General features: G+C 35.4%; 1 protein-coding gene across 5 annotated transcripts in view; it reads right to left on the bottom strand.

The window, feature by feature from the left end:
• Positions 1 to 16,808, bottom strand: part of CNTN4 (contactin 4) — an 824,548-nt gene that overhangs the window by 652,120 nt on the left and 155,620 nt on the right. The window contains exon 1 of one of the 5 annotated variants that reach the window (XM_037800538.1): positions 14,990 to 15,106. The exons of 3 other annotated variants lie outside the window; for them this stretch is intronic. The gene's annotated coding sequence lies outside the window, so the exon portion shown is untranslated. Of the gene's footprint in view, positions 1 to 3,557; positions 3,968 to 14,989; positions 15,107 to 16,808 lie in introns of those variants that run through there. One more of the 5 variants, XM_037800535.1, reaches the window with a different exon arrangement.

The raw sequence follows: 16,808 nt of genomic DNA, 5'->3' as shown, positions 1-16,808 counted from the left end.
ATTGCAAGAGTAAATAAAAAAATAGAAGATCTTATGGAAATAAAAGGAACTGTTGGCCAAATTAAAAAGACTCTGGATATTCACAATACAAGACTAGAGGAAGTTGAACAACATCTCAGTGTCCTAGAAGCCCACAGAACAGAAAATGAAAGAACAAAAGAAAGAATGGAGAAAAAAATCAAAAAAATCAAAATGGATCTCAGGGATACGACAGATAAAACAAAACGTCCAAACTTAAGACTCATTGGTGTCCCAGAAGGGGAAGAGAAGGGTAAAGGTCTAGAAAGAGTATTCAAAGAAATTGTTGGGGAAAACTTCCCCAACCTTCTACACAATATAAACACACAAAGCATAAATGCCCAGCAAACTCCAAATAGAATAAATCCAAATAAACCCACTCTGAGACATATTCTGATCAGACTGTCAAATACTGAAGAGAAGGAGCAAGTTCTGAAAGCAGCAAGAGAAAAGCAATTCACCACATACAAAGGAAACAACATAAGACTAAGTAGTGACTACTCAGTGGCCACCATGGAGGTGAGAAGGCAGTGGCATGACATATTTAAAATTCTGAGAGAGAAAAATTTCCAACCAAGAATACTTTATCCAGCAAAACTCTCCTTCAAATTTGAGGGAGAGCTTAAATTTTTCACAGACAGACAAATGCTGAGAGACTTTGCTGATGAAACACCTGCCCTACTTCAGATTCTGAGGGGAGCCCTGCTGGCAGAGAGACAGGGAAAGGAGAAAGAGATATAGAGAATTTTAACAGACATATATAGTACCTTACATCCCAAATCACCAGGACACTCATTTTTCTCTAGTGATCACAGATCTTTCTCCAGAAGGGACCATAAGCTGGGACATAAAACAAGCCTCAAGAAATTAAAAAAAAAAAAAAAATGAATATACTCAAAGCATATTCTCCAACCACAATGGAATACAAATAGAAGTCAATAATTTTTGAACTGTAACTCCACTATTTACTTCCTACATGATATAAAATACACAAACTCTAAGGACAAATCAGTGGTTTTGAACTCAATGTAAAATATGTAATTTTAAACAATTATATAAAGGTGGGGGAATGGAGGAGTATAGGAACATAGTTTATGTGTCCTATTGAAGTGAAGGTGGTATCAAAGAAAAACAAGATTGATACAGATTTAAGAGGTTAATTTTAAGCCCCACAGTAAACACAAAGAAATTATCAGAGAATATAACCATAGAGATGAAAAGTAGAGTTTGGGTTAAGAGAAACGGGGGAAGGGGCAATGGGGAGTTAAGAAATGAGTGTAGGGTTGCTCTTTGAGGTGAAGGGAAATTTCTAGTAATGGATGGTGGGAAAGAGCATAACATCATTCTAAATGTGATTAATCCCACTAATGAAAGGCTAGGGAGGGGGTGGAATGGGAAGATTTAGACTGTGTATATGCTTCCACAACTGCCAAAAAAAAAAAAAGACAGTCTAACTAGGTGACAATTGAATGCTAAGGATGAACTTGGATGGGATTGGAGGATGGAGGACAGGTGGCTCAAAGGGACACAGCTGAGACATAAGGAAAAGGAAATGTAGAATGTAAGCTTTGTATCATTGTTGAATCTATTGTACTTCTTAGCTGCACTTAATGGGATTGCATAAAAGAATGTTCTTGTTCATGAGAAGTGTATATGTGAATTATAGCATATGTTCAAGGATGTGTGCAGCTAACTCTCATATGTTCAGAAGACAGAGCAATAGGTGATGGATGATAGGGAGGGAGGGAGGGAAAGAAACAGCGATGTGATAGCACGTTAAAGTTGGTGGATTGAGCTATCAGGGGAGGGGATCAGGGTATGATGGAATTCTGTGTATGAGGCTAGTATTGTTTTCGCAACTGTTCATATAACTCTGAATTTATTTCAAAATAAAAAAATAAATTAAAAAAACCCAAAAAGACTGAACCCATTATTTGTGGTGAAGCTCAGATCAAATTTCATTTCAAAGTGCATCAAAGGACTCTCACATTCCCTGGTTATATGCTGCCCAACAATAACGCACCAGAAATCGGTTCTTGTAAATATTTAGTTATAAAAATTGTTGTAATAGGATTTGAACCAAAGCACCATTTTCTAAACATAGTCTTATCAAACCTGGCCACAGTAAATCACCTTCTATAAAGTTCTCCCCCTTAGTGGCAATGTATAATGAATCAACTTTTCATATCAAAAATTAAATTCAGGAAAATATCAATTTGGTTTTCAGTTTTAAAATAGTAGCTGTTGGCCAATAGCGTAAATGAGTCTAAAACAGTATCAAATTAACAACAAAATAATTTCATCTAAATGTCATTACAGTGAATATGTGTCCCTAATTTTGCATCCACAAAGCAATTTACTTAAAATACAAAATGAACTACTTTGCTTCAAAGAAGGAATAACATCTTTTGTTTTTGCTTTAATGTGTTGTACAGTTATGTGACATAAACTCTTTTATAGAAACTCTTAGGATAAGTATGTTATTGTTCAAGCATACTTAGCTATAAGAGTTTTCTTCATTTTTGCTGCATTGCTATTTATCTTTGAAGTGATACATGTCACACCTTGGCAGCTCCAGTCTAATGAAGAAAACCATCCGTATTTTTAAAATTTTAATGCCATACAGAATTCAAGCAAAATTTTACCTTGTGAGTTTTTTAAGACTGACAATACAGAAGCAAAAGATAATATTTAAGATATTATCTCCCTTCTCACTTTTAGTCATTTTTATAGACTGAATTTATTCTCTATTTTCCTGTACCAAATTCAACCCCATAGAATTCTTAAACATGTAATCTGTTTAATTTAAATAAAAGAGCATTAAGATCACTGCACTGTGCTCAAAGAAAGAAAGCTACTGAAATTTCTACTAATAATGAGAATTTTTGCAAAGATTTAGCAAAATAATTAGTTCTAAAATAATCTCTTAGAATGGCTAAGCTAGTGAAACATAACCCATTTATTTTAGTACACCTAACCACAACATATATTTCTACTTTATTAGCATTTATATTGATAAAACAATGCATTAAAAATCACCAGATAGATCAGAGCCTTGGTGTTACTTTCTTCTTTTAATTGAAATGCAAGCAGTGTGGTATTTGTAATATCATTTAAAGAGTGCTGTACTTTGAATTTGGTAGTAGATAAATAGATAGATGATAGACAGACTATAGATAGATACATACATACATACACAGTCACATATACAGACATAGACATAGATATATAAGTATATGTGTGTGCGTATGAACACAATTCTGAACTATTCAGAAACTGTTAAAAATAACTGCCACATAAAAAGAGAGTAATCTTGTGTTCCCAAAAGGAAGGAGAATTTCTCATATGCTTTTTTGCAGGAGGTTTTAAAATAAAACAACATCATATATTAAAGCGAGAACTGAAGAAGACTGGCGGGCTTCATCAGGCATTACAGCTAAGTAACCAAGCAAAAAACAAAAAAGGATCATACATTCTTAGTTTTTGGTTCTTTGAAGAATATAAGACCATAATTCGCATATGAAAAATAACATACTTACTCTATCAGATGTCTGCTTTCAACAATTACTGAAATTATCTTCAGCACAACTTCAATCCTTGGTGCATTATTTATTTCCTTCTTGCCTGCAGATGCAAGATGCTCCAAAGCTTCACTTACAGACAGTATTCATCAACCACAGTCTTTCACATGTCCTGTTATTTGCTTCACCATCTATGAAACAACTCCATCCTTCACAACAACGAAAACCCTCGAAGCAACCTGGCATCTGCTTTCTTAAACTGAATTTCAAGTCTAATCACAAAAAAAGCTCTTCTTTACTTTCTATATTATTTCAGAAAGTTTCGTGGGTTGTATATTCCAAATCCCTTCAACATATCACAGAGTACTAAATGGTAAGAATTGTATTACTGCGGCTTCTTAGATTTTAACTGATAAGGTGAGGCTTTTACATTTATATTGGGTTCCGAGGAACTGATGCCATACTGGTATAATAATTAATAATTCATAGAACCAAATTACAGCCTTAGAAGGAAACAGCCACTTTGACTAGTTCTTTCATAATCCTTTGATTTGTGTATGACAGCACAGAAGAGTTCTTTCAGAGGTTAATAATTTAAAAAAAAAAAATCCCAGACATAACACTTGAGTTTTAAAATTAGTACTGCCTTTGCACAAGCTGGGTTTGTTATGACATCAAAAATGTTATCTCTTTGAGCACAGTCAATTCAAAAGGATAACATTATCATTTAAAATGAGCGCTTGGCTACTATGGGTGCCCACAGCAAAGTATTGGGAACACAGAGGCTGGGTGAAGGGGGAGTAAACCAAATTTAAGGGGTACCTGGGACAAAAGAAAGAGTTAATTCCCTCACTCACAAACACACACATTGTTTCTGAAAAGTGGCCTTTAAAATGATTTCTAAGAAGTCATTTAAGAAATCCTGTAGTCCAAGGCTATCCCACAGCTCATTATCCCTCATTCTTGAAGACAGCTCAGTAGAAGATACAGTTACCACATCTGTGGTATGTGTGCCTGTGTGTTTATCTGTACATTCCCACAGGAATATGTAGCTATGACAAATAACTCACATGTAACAGTTTCTTCAATGGATGTGCTACCCATATTCTGTAAGGTTAAATCACTTTTAAAGAATATTTTTATGAAGATATAATTTACATAGAGTAAAATGAATAGAACTTAAGTATACAGTTCAATCCATAATCCTATCAAGATATGGAATATTTTCATCAATCCAGGAAGTTTCCTTATATACCTTCCCAATCAACAGCCTGCCCCCAAAAGAACTTCTTATGTCTTCTAGCACTATAGATTATGTTGCCAATTCTAGTATTTTATATGAATTTAACTATACAGTATAAATACATCATTGTGTCTGGCTTCTTTCACTCAACATGATTTTGACATGCATCCATGTTGTTAATTGCTGAATAGTATTCCATTGTAGGAATATACCACAGTCTATGTATCTATTCTCCTTTCCAGTTTTTGGCTATTATGAATAAAGTTGCTATGAAAATTCTAATATAAGGATCTTTGTAGACAGGTTTTCATTCTCTTAAATTCCTTTGTCTATAAACATAATTGCTGAGTCACAGAGTTGATGTATTTTAACTTTTTTAGGAAGCTGTTTTCCTTAGTAGTTGTACCCATAATGTGTGAGGTTCCGGTTGCTTCATATCATCACCAATATCTGTTATGGTCAATCTCTTTCATTTCAGTCATTCTAGTAGGTATGTAGAATCTCATAGGGTTTTATTTTTCATTCCTCTTCTAACTAATGGTGTTGAAAACTTTTTTTCATGTGCTTTCTGGCATAAGGCTCAATATTCATTAATTGCTAATAAAGTGGGCTCTGAGTCTGTGGTAAACAAAAAAGAGATTTTCCACATAGGTGTAAGCCTCAATGGTCTTTGACACTCACTATGACCAACAATGATTCTATGAAAAATTAGCTTCTCACTCAGCTGGCCCTAGCACCTGCTTCTATGTTCAGATATTGTTGCTGCCAACTTGGAATTCCTAAACCTAAATCCAGGTTACATACCCAGCCTCCATTGGCCCCTTTCATTACAATTTAATGATGTCATACCCTCTGGTCTTTTTGTCTCTCTCAATATTCAAAAATAACTTCCTTTGTATATAAATTAACACTGTCCCTTCAAACTTCTATTCTTCACCAAGCCAACGACTTTAGCTTCCAGTGATTGGCTTTGGACTAAGACAAATGGGTATTCGAATATCCACGGATAACCAAAACCTAAGTCTTGTCTTCTTCATTTATCAAATGAGCATAATACCTACCTCTTAGGGTTTTTATAAAGACTTAAAGAGGTAATTAGTGTGTCATGTGTCTGGACTCATCAAGAGTAGTGCTGTTGACAGGAGGTGGCAGCAGTTCTGATGCCTACTATCCTCTCTGAAGGTGAGCTCTATTTAAACTGATCATTATTTTCTTTGAGAGGTATAATGGATGTATAGGGATTCCTTTCTTTCACTTGATCTCTCCTATTCTACCATTTATCTTCTCGGAGTTTCAATGAAAATGATGATATTACTTAAAACCTCACAAGGTTTATTATGAATAAAATAAGAAAATAGAAGTTAACATGATTGAAAATGTCACTATTACTGCACTTTATACAACATCACAGGGTTAAGTAGATCCATACTTACATATATTTACTGTGATTAAGTACGTATTTGCCTAAAGAATAAAAATATCTATACTTTTCTATCTCTGTAAGCATGGTAGAGTAGAGAAAGAGAAATGTAAGCGTGCCGGTTTATATATATGTCCCCCAGAAAAAGCCATATTCTTTAATGCATTCTCGTAGGGGCAGACATATTATTGTAGATTAAGTTGGAACCTTTGGATTAGGTTGTGTCCATGGAGATATGACCCACCCAACTATAGGTGATAACTCTGACTGGATAATTTCCATGGAGGCATGGCCCTGTCCATTCAGGATGGGCCTTGATTGGTTCACTGGAGCTCTATAAAAGCTCAGACAGAAGGAGCTCACAGCAGCTGTAGCTGAGACAGACATTTTGAAGACAGCTGTTGGAAGCTGATGCACACATTTTGGAGAACGCCATTTTGAAACGCAACCTGGGAGCAAGCAGACACCAGCCATGTGCCTTCCCAGCTAACAGGTTTTCCGGACGCCATTGGCCATCCTCCAGTGAAGGTACCTGACTGTCAATGCGTTACTTTGGATACTTTACGGCTTAAGACTGTAACTATGTAACCAAATAAACCCCCTTTTATAACAGCCAATCCATTTCTGGTGTTTTACATTCTGGCAGCATTAGCAAACTGGAACAATAAGCAATATAGCTCTATGAGAAAACAGAAAGTTACCACAAAGGAACGACTGATTAGCATCTGTCAGACGTTATTACCAGTTAGAGAGCATCAGAAGTTTGTGGCAAGATGGTGGGTCGGTCAAGAGCTCCGAGAACAGATGGTATAGAAAATCAACTCTTTGTCTCTTTGTTCAGGAAGACACATATTTATAATCCAATGGTAAAAAGGCACAGTAAGTGGTAAAACAAGAAGAGATGTTTAATGACCAGGACCTGATAGATATGGGTGTGGAAAGCAGAGAGTCTATGGGAGGTACTGGAGGTCATAAAGGACAGGGAGAAGCGAAGCCTAAGACATTATTGTTATATAGTCGATTCCTCATCCATTCATCAGATCTCTACGATGGGTCAGGTGGTTACAGACTTCCTAAAGAGACACCTTCACATGGGAAAAAGTGAAAGTTTGCTTTTGCTTCCTCGATACTAACTTATTCTTATTAAGGATAGCCAGATGAATTTGGGAAGACTGAAAAACAATCTGGTAGGACTGGATTTAATGTTTCTGGATTGCAGTCCCATAACAATGTTCCATTTGGCAGGGTGCAATTGGAGAAGGTTCAGTTCTATTCTGAGGTCTATGAAAACAGCCACAATGATGAAAACACATTGACTGAAATGAGCTGTATGAAAACTCATTCCAACTACTTAATCCCATTATCCCTACTTGACCCACCTAACCAGAGGGCTGAGAGCTGTATTATTCACGATTCTTCATAGAAATATAGCTGAAAAGATATCTCTATAGCTATGTCGGTATTGATATCAATATGTGAATATTGAGAGATTTATTACAGGAATTGACTCATGTGACTGAGTGGATTGGCAAGTCTGAATTCTACAGGGTACACTGACAGTGGAATTGTGATGAAGGTTTACATGAATTTCCCAGGAGAAGCTGATTGGCTAGGTAGAGACATAAACTTTTGTTTCTGAGTGCTGAAATCATCAGGTCTCCCTTCAAGGCCTTCAACTGATTGGATGAAACTTCTCTCTTTGCTGAAGGCAGTCTCCTTTGTTGACTGTAGATATAACCAGCCACAGATGCAGTCAAGTCACTAATTATTTAAATGCACAAAGTACCCCCACAGTAACCATCAGGCCAGTGCTTTCTTGACCAAACAACGGGCCTCCATAGCCTAGCCAAGCGGACACATGAACTTAACCATCACAGAGCCTATAAGAAGCTTCATTCTCACTTTCCCAAAGACTGGTGGTTCATCTGTATCTTTTTAATAAGCTTCCATAGGTCACAAATTCAGGCACGAAGCTAGATGCTACAAGTTTTACGCTTAGGATGGTCTTTGATTCTGAATAATCAGTTTATGGGAGAAGCAGTTAAGAACTCAAAATTCTTTCTGGTGCAATGCAGATGTACAGCACAATGGTTTTGTAGCCAATTCTCTCTCTCAATCTACATTTTAGTCTAATTGACTACAGCATCACATACAAACATCCATTTCTACTCCATCCTCTATTTATTATATCATCCAACAAAATGAGGCTCAGTTCACTCTGATATATACTTTTTTAGGGTGCATGTTGGTAGAGTTTGAGATGTGAAGCAGGAAGAGAAGTGAGGAAGCTGCGTTTGTATAATTGATTTTCCACTCCTCTAGCTCTATGTCCTTTGGACAGGTACTTCATTGTATTTTTCATGAAGACACTTAAGCATTTCCATGATTCTCAGGGTTTGTCATGGCTTCATATATTGAATTTGATAAAGACTCTCAGCTATGTAGGGCTTAGATAATGCAATTGTAAAAAATGGTCATAAAAGGAGCTAGCATGAATTTAATCAGGAAACAAGGAGTCAAATGAGCTTAAAATAAGCACACACTAAATGACTAACATATTCTTATTATGCACTCTGTTTCACTTTTCTGCTTCAGTAATTTTGGATTGGATGGTGGTTATTATATTTGAAGATATAGCAAGTATCCAATCCCATAAACAAAGGTGCTCCTCGAATGCTAGCCATTCTATCGCATTAGTATGTGTCCACAGATAGTGTGGCAGGGAAGGTCAATATTGAGCCAATTACAAATTAGATCTGGCTGCCACATTACAGTCCAGCTATTCCAAATCTATAAGGAACACTTGCTATTAGAATTTGAAGCTAGACAATAACAATTAAGAATTTGGATTTGTACCTCTTATTTTATATCACACTTGAAAAACTATATATCTTCTGGAAGAAGAAATGCCTTTTTCTTAGTTAATGCTATTTAAAAGGCATACATTTGAAGGCTCAGGTTTAGCAACTCTCTAAACAAAATCTCACAATATAAAGAATAAGTAAAACACCATTATTTAGAAATTAAAGTGGCTTGATAAAGTCTCAATTATATATTCAGCATGATTACTTTAGCATAACCACTCTAATTATACAAACCTGTATTTTTTGTTTTGTTTTTTTGAGTAAAACAACATTTGGTAGGGAAAAAAACTCTGAATCCTACTTAGATTATTCATCAATCACCAGCTGCATGGAAAATATTTAACTTTTATATCATTCTCAAAATAAAACACATAAGCTATCTAGCTGGCCTACACTCATTTCAATAGGAACAATATAAAACTTTTATTTTCACATCAATTCAGCTTGTAAATGACTAGAACTTTAACGTTATACCCTGTGTTTTCTTCTGCATATTTGAGAGTTTTATTTAGGGCATCAGTATTTGAAATCACTTCATTGTGATTATTTTGTCCTCTGATTATATAGACAGAGAGAGAGAAACTGCCTAGATGTATTTTCATAAATTTTAATTTTGATAATATTGGACTTAAAGAAAATTTTCAATAATAATACAAAGATTAAGGTATGCTTAAAGTCACCAAGATTGCCAGAATTTAACATCTTACTACATTTCTTCAATCATTTCTATCATCTCTCTCTGTTGCTGTCTGTCTCTCTCTCCACACACACACACACACACACACACACTCACACAAATACACACTTTTTTTTTAACCCATTAACAGTAAGTTGTAAGCATATTTATTATTGATAAATAATTTATGGCATATTTCCTAAAAACAAGGTATTCTCTTTTATAACCACAGTAAAACTATCAAAATCTAGATATAAATATTTATGCAGTACTATTATCTAAATCACTGGCCTTATTCAAATTTCATCATTTGCCCCAAAAATATCCATTAGAGCAAAAACAACCCCCAGATCATATATTCCATATAGTTGACATCTCTTTAGTCTCCTTTAATTGTATCAGTTCCTCAACATTTCTTTGTCTTTCAGGTCCTTGACTTTTTTTTTTAATTCAGTTTTATTGAAATATATTCACATACCATACAATCATCCATGGTATACAATCAACTGTTCACAGTATGATCATATAGTTATGCATTCATCACCACAATCTATTTCTGAACATTTTCCCTACATCAGAAAGAATCAGAGTAAGAATAAAAAATAAAAGTAAAAAAAGAACACCCAAACCATCCCCCCCATCCCACCCTATTTGTCATTTAGTTTTTATCCCCATTTTTCTACTCATCCGTCCATACACTAGATAAAGGAAGTGTGATCCACAAGGTTTTCACAATCACACTGTCACCCCTTGTAATCTACATTATTATATAATCGTCTTCAGGAGTCCAGACTACTGGGTTGGAGTTTGGTAGTTTCAGGTATTTATTTCTAGCTATACCAATACATTAAAACCTAAGAGGTGTTATCTATATAGTGCATAAGAATGTCCACCAGAGTGACCTCTCGACTCCATTTGAAATCTCTCAGCCACTGAAATTTATTTTGTCTCATTTTGCATCCCTTTTTTGGTCAAGAAGATATTCTCAGTCCCATGATGCCGATGCCGGGTCCAGATTCATCCCTGGGAGTCATATCCTGCGTTGCCAGGGAGATTTACACCCCTGGGAGTCGGGTCCCACGTAGGGGGGAGGGCAGTGAGTTCACCTGCTGAGGTGGCCCAGTCAGAGAGAGAGAGAGGGCCACATGTGAGCAACAAAGAGGTACTGAGGGGGAGACTCTTAGGCACAATTATACGCAAGTTTAGCCTCTCCTTTGCAGTAAAGAGCTTCATAAGGGCAAGTCCCATGATAGAGGGCTCAGCATATCAAACCGCCAGTCCCAATGTTTGTGACAACATCATCATCAGTCCAGGCAAGGAAGTCTAACACTTGTGCACCTTCCCCCAGCTCCTTGGGTGGGGGTGGGGGGGCCTGTAAATATATTTTTTATTCTCTGCACAAATTACTCTGGGATGTGTCACTATTTCACTCTAATCTATACTAACCTACCGTATCTCACTTCCTATTCAAAGTTCCATGTAATTGTGGTGTTTGAACAAACTGACTGTAGAGTTATGCTGTTTAGAAAATATAGATCCTGCACCAAATAGACATCTCTTCCCTTGGTCTCACATGGAAGTTGAAGTTTTAAAACACACTTAGTTTTGACCTTTACCCTTTGGCCTGATTTGCCCTAGTCTTAACCAGATCTGCTTCATTCATATCACTAATTGAAGTCTGGGCTCTTTTTCAGCTTTTTTTTAACAGTTGCTGTATACACTAATACTGACATGCATATCTGCTGAGCTCTAGCTCTGAGTTTCAGGTGTCTCAGAGATACTCACTGTTCCAGAGACCAATCAGGTTATACACTAAGGGATTAGTATCTCAAAGTTTAGAGATTGGCATTGCAATTCAGGAATAGAGTTGACCGCTGTAGGAACTTACAATCTGGGGATCAGGTCCTTGACTTTTAAAAAAAAAAAAATTTCAGACCAATTATGTTGTAGAATTCAGGTGGTCTGCTGTTTCCTCATGATTAGATTCTTTCATGAATCTCTTGCCAGGATACCATAGAATTGAAGCTGTGTTCTTCTCACTGCCGCTCATCAGGATGCACATGATGTTCTGTCCCATTAATGGCAGGGTTAACTTTGATCACTTGACTAATGTGGTGATTGTCAGTTTTCTCCACTGTGAAGTTTCCATCTTTCGCTTTGTAATTAATAATTATCATTGAGGAGATACTTTGAGACTATGTGACTAGATTTTTGCCCCTCAAACATTTACATACTCCTTTTAGCATCTATTGATGATTCTTGCCTGAAACAATTATTTTTATGGGCAATACTGATAATCAGGTGATAATAATGGAATGAGAAATGGATAAAGTTAAGTAGTTATCTGGAAAGTTGGGGATTTATTTTCCCCAACATATAGGTAGCCTCTGTCAAATGCCCAGTAATTCCAATGGTTTTCTGGCATTTGGTCCTTGGTAATTAATGCAATAAAGATGCAAACTCAAGGTAGAATGGAGGCAGGCAGATAAAGAGAGAGAGAATGAATGTGTATGAATAAGAATCAATAAGTGTATGTAGCTAAGTGCCATTGGGGTGGTAGAGAGCCAGCCAGGATGCAAGATTCTCTGCAAGGTTATCGCACATATTTGGGCATTTTTTTTGATCAACCCATATTATCAGAAGTGGCAAAGCATTCTTGGCAGGAGAACATCTTATCTAACCCACAGCATTTCAAAAATCATGTGGGTGGGGGGAAGGATGAAGAATTTGAAGTGTTAGTTAACATTACTGTCAGAAGTACATGTAATCAATTAATCAAATAATGTTAATAAAACATTATTAACCCAAGTGGTCTGTACTTGCTCACACCATCAGCCCCCACAGTTCTGTTCTATGTTTAGGAAAAGCCGGGCTTCTAAGCAAGAGTCAATAGTATATTGAATCACTGTAGCCCAAGCAGTGACTCCCAATAATACAAATCAAACTGGATCACTGTAATGGTTGATGCAGCTATCATTTCACTTAAAAAATATGTATTGTGTTACTGTCATAAGCCAGGAACCATGTACATTCCGGTTACCCTGTTAGGCAATGGACATGTATCAATGAAGGAAATAGATCATGCCCATTCTCTCATGAAATGTGTATTCTAGTTAATAAAAGGAAATTAAAGGGAATAGGGAAGACAGGGAAGGAGGAAGGGCAGGAGAGAAGGAGGGAGTGAAGGAAGGAAAGGAAGAACATATGAACAAATAAATAACTAGTTAAATTCCCATAGTAGTAAGAGCCACTGAGAAAATAAAACAAGGTGAATAGTAGTAGAGTAGGGAGAATTTAGTGAAGATGGTTGGGGCAAGAACTCTCCAAGGAGGTAAATACATACTCAGAAAATGAAATAGTGAGAAGACTCCAGCAATAGAAAGACTATTCTTGACAGAGGGAAACACAATGTCAACAGGCAGGAATAAGGGGTAGGAGTTCAAGTCAGATTGGCTGGAAAGGTTTCCAATCATGTCAAAACTATGCAGGTCACAGCATGGTGTTTGGATTTTATTCTGAGAGTCAGCAGGGTTGTGAAATCACCTAGTTGCTCTTTGAATAATGAAGTATAGGATGTGGCAAGAGTAGAGGAAGAGAAGCCAGCATGTGCTCATCTACTTGCTTCATTGTGTGCCAAACATCAGCCAAACATCCGCAGAAAATGTCACTGCAGTGGCTCCAAGCAAAAACAGCTCTGCTATACCTACTTATAATTTTTTTAAATTCATAACATTCAATTATGAGAAACAGAACAATCATTTGTAAGTGGTGTATTAACCTATTAATACCTAATATTTTTAACCGAACATATCTAAAGCATTTTGTTTTGGCTCTCACAGCATTTACCCCTCGATTTTAAACACCTTTTGCAGAGAGAAAATAAATGATTGTTTACAAATACATATATTGTCTAATGTTATATATTCTTAATTGACCCTTCTGACTAAATTTGGAATAAAAGTCTTTCCCAAAATCACACTTAATTAATTCATTACATGGAAATAAAAAATGGTAGATACTAAATACTATTTTAATCATGTTTTCAGAGAAGTAGGCTGCACTCTTCCAGAACCTCATGGTTTCGTGCATGGCACAGTGCAATTTTTAAATCAATTTCGTTCACACTTTGTTCTTGAAAAGACCAGCTCTTTGTTTTCTATCTTATGATGATACACATAGTTCAGGTATAATGGGTGGAACATAAGAAATAGTGAAGAATAATGGAAGTGTATGCCTTAAAACTAGTATTGCCACTCTTGCAGGAAAAACAGCAAAACAAAACAAGAAAGCATCCTTTGATATTTTGCTTCTTGAAAAGAGCTTGAAAATAAAAAACAGAAGTGGAAAGCCATCCAGACATCTACCTTTAGGTTTATGATAATTAAATTTCTTGTAATTAAGTTTTATAATTTTCAAATATTCTCTCCATTTTTTAAATGTCCTTCATCAATTAAACGATCAACTAATAATTTAGCAAAATTTCTTAGTAAATAAAAAAACAATTATGTTAAGACAGAAGAGGGTACCATTATTATTTATTATATAACATCATAATCAAGACAAATAAAACAACAGATAGATCATATTACATTTAATAAAATATAACACCGCAGTAGTGGCTAAACCCTATGCCAATTTTATTTTTAAATTTGATTATTTTTACTGTGAATAAATATTGGCATTGGACTTGAGAATAATGAAAGTAACTCATTAGGTTAACACAATATCAAAATTATTTGGAATCTGCTCCCCATAGACTTTACTTTCACTGACTGTTGAGTGACAGTTCTTGGATGATCAAAGCATTTTAAGAAATATATAACAAAAGAACGGACTCTGTCACATCTAGTTAATATTTTATTTTTTAATATGACAATAAATAATAACATAAAATTTGCCATTTTACAATTTGAGTGTACCTTTCAGTGGCATTAATTGCATTTACAATGTTGTGCTACCATCAACACCATCCAATTACCAAAACATTTTCATCACCCAAAACAGAAACCCTGCACTCATCAAAGTGTTGCTGTCCCTTCTCCATCCCCTGAGTACCTGATAACCTCTGGTCTACTTTCTGTCTCAGTAAATTTTATTATTCTAAAAATGTCATATGGGTGGGATCATACAATATTTGTCCTTTTGTTTGTGGCTTATTTGACTTAACATATGTTTTCAAGGTTCATGCAAGATATAGCAAGTAACAAAACTTCATTCTTTTTTTTTTTTTTTAATGGATGTACTTACCAAATTTTGTTTATCCAATCATCTGATGAATTCTACCTTTTGGCTCTTACGAATAATGCTGCTGTGAACATCGGTGTACAAGTATCTAGTTGAGTCCCTGCTTTCACTTTCTTGGGTATATACCTAGGAAATGAATTGCTGGGTCATATGGCAATTCAATGTTTAACTTTTTAAGGAATCACCAAACTGTTCCCCATAGCAGCTGCACCACTTTATATGCCCACCAGAAAGAAATGCACATGGATTGCAGTTTTTCCATATCCTCGTCAACACTTCTAAATAATTTTAATAGAATTAGAGATCTTTTAAAAATATTTCATTCATTTATATTAATGTGTATTTAATACAATAGGGTTTATGAATTTGAATAACTCAAGATGACATGCAAAATGAACATTAATTTATTACCATGGCAGAATGTAATAACTGATACTTGAAGTCAAGTTATACCATAAGGTTCACAAGTTCAAGGCTCTAGATTCAATTTCCTTCCCTTCAGGTACCCTTCCAAAAAGAATGAAAACGGGAGAGATTCATAGTTTTGCTATGTGTTTAAGATTTGCACAAATTTTATTCTTTTTCTCCCTTGCCTACCAACTATAAAGACGTAATCTCTAAGTTGAATAATCAGTTGAACCTACATGTTATGTCAAATTCTCATGGGCATTATCTCATATACTCAACGTAATTTTGGAGTTTTCAATTTCTCTTTATCTAATTTATGTGTTTTAGTTATAAACCATCTCAAAACATTTTTGAAAGGAGTACATAATATTTTATGAATAATTTGTTGAAGTAAGTTTCACTTTTATTCCTAAAGAGGAAATATACCCTTAGTCATCACTTTTTTCGCTAACAGAACTACCTTTGCAACTTTCATGTGTCAGAAATCTTCTAGCTTCAAGGATGTGAAAAGCTCACTGTTCCTCTTAAATAAACTTTTCCAAAAATTAATGCTAAAATACAAACGACTCATCCAACAACTATTTTAAATGCAACATGAACACATTTTACAAACAATAATTTAAACTAATTAAAAAAAATCAGACTATTTACCATTCTGGGATATTGCTATTTAGATGAACTGGGCCCAGATGGTGAAAACATTCTTTGTTGTCTGAAGTGGTTACACTAAAATAGGCCCACAGATAAATACAATGAATTGTACACCTCAATACCACAAGATTACCACCTGGCCCCTCTGTTGCCACCACACAAAGGTGGAACAACCAACGATGCAAGGAATTAGCCCAAGCAAGAGATAAAATGAGGATCTGGATTGAAGGCAGTAGTAGCAACAATGGCTTGTGAACCAAATGACTTCAAAATCCAGCAAATTTAGAAAAGGCTCTGTGGAACTAATATATTTGAAAAGACTATTGTTTAAGGCAATGTGCTAGACAAAAATGACCTTGAAGATAGGTAAAGTTTAGTCCTTCCATACAGATACCAAAGATATTATGTGGAAATCACACACATAGACAATATCAAGACATTCCTGATCTGGGAGCCAGAAAGCAATCTGTGTTTGAGAACTGCTCGAAATGCTAGGCCTAGAGTATGCCACATGTTAGAGTACTGTTTGGTTCTCACAGCAGAAAATGAGACTTCAATAAAAGAACTTTTAAGTACTGATTCAGCTGGGTAGTTTCAGTTCAATCTGACTTAAGATTTGTTTTGGACAGACTCATGATATTCCAGTCCACTGTGTTATAAAACCATTAAAATAAGCAGAATAAGTATGTCTCTTTGGCAATCTATGAAATTAAATTTAAATAGTTAAGAAAAATTTCCTTGCTTTCTCCCCCCAATTTAATCT

This window comes from Choloepus didactylus, chromosome 1 (genome assembly GCF_015220235.1).
Source record: "Choloepus didactylus isolate mChoDid1 chromosome 1, mChoDid1.pri, whole genome shotgun sequence".
Taxonomy (NCBI): domain Eukaryota; kingdom Metazoa; phylum Chordata; class Mammalia; order Pilosa; family Megalonychidae; genus Choloepus; species Choloepus didactylus.
Note: the sequence above shows the minus strand (reverse complement) of the source record. Positions and strands in the feature narration are given on the sequence as shown.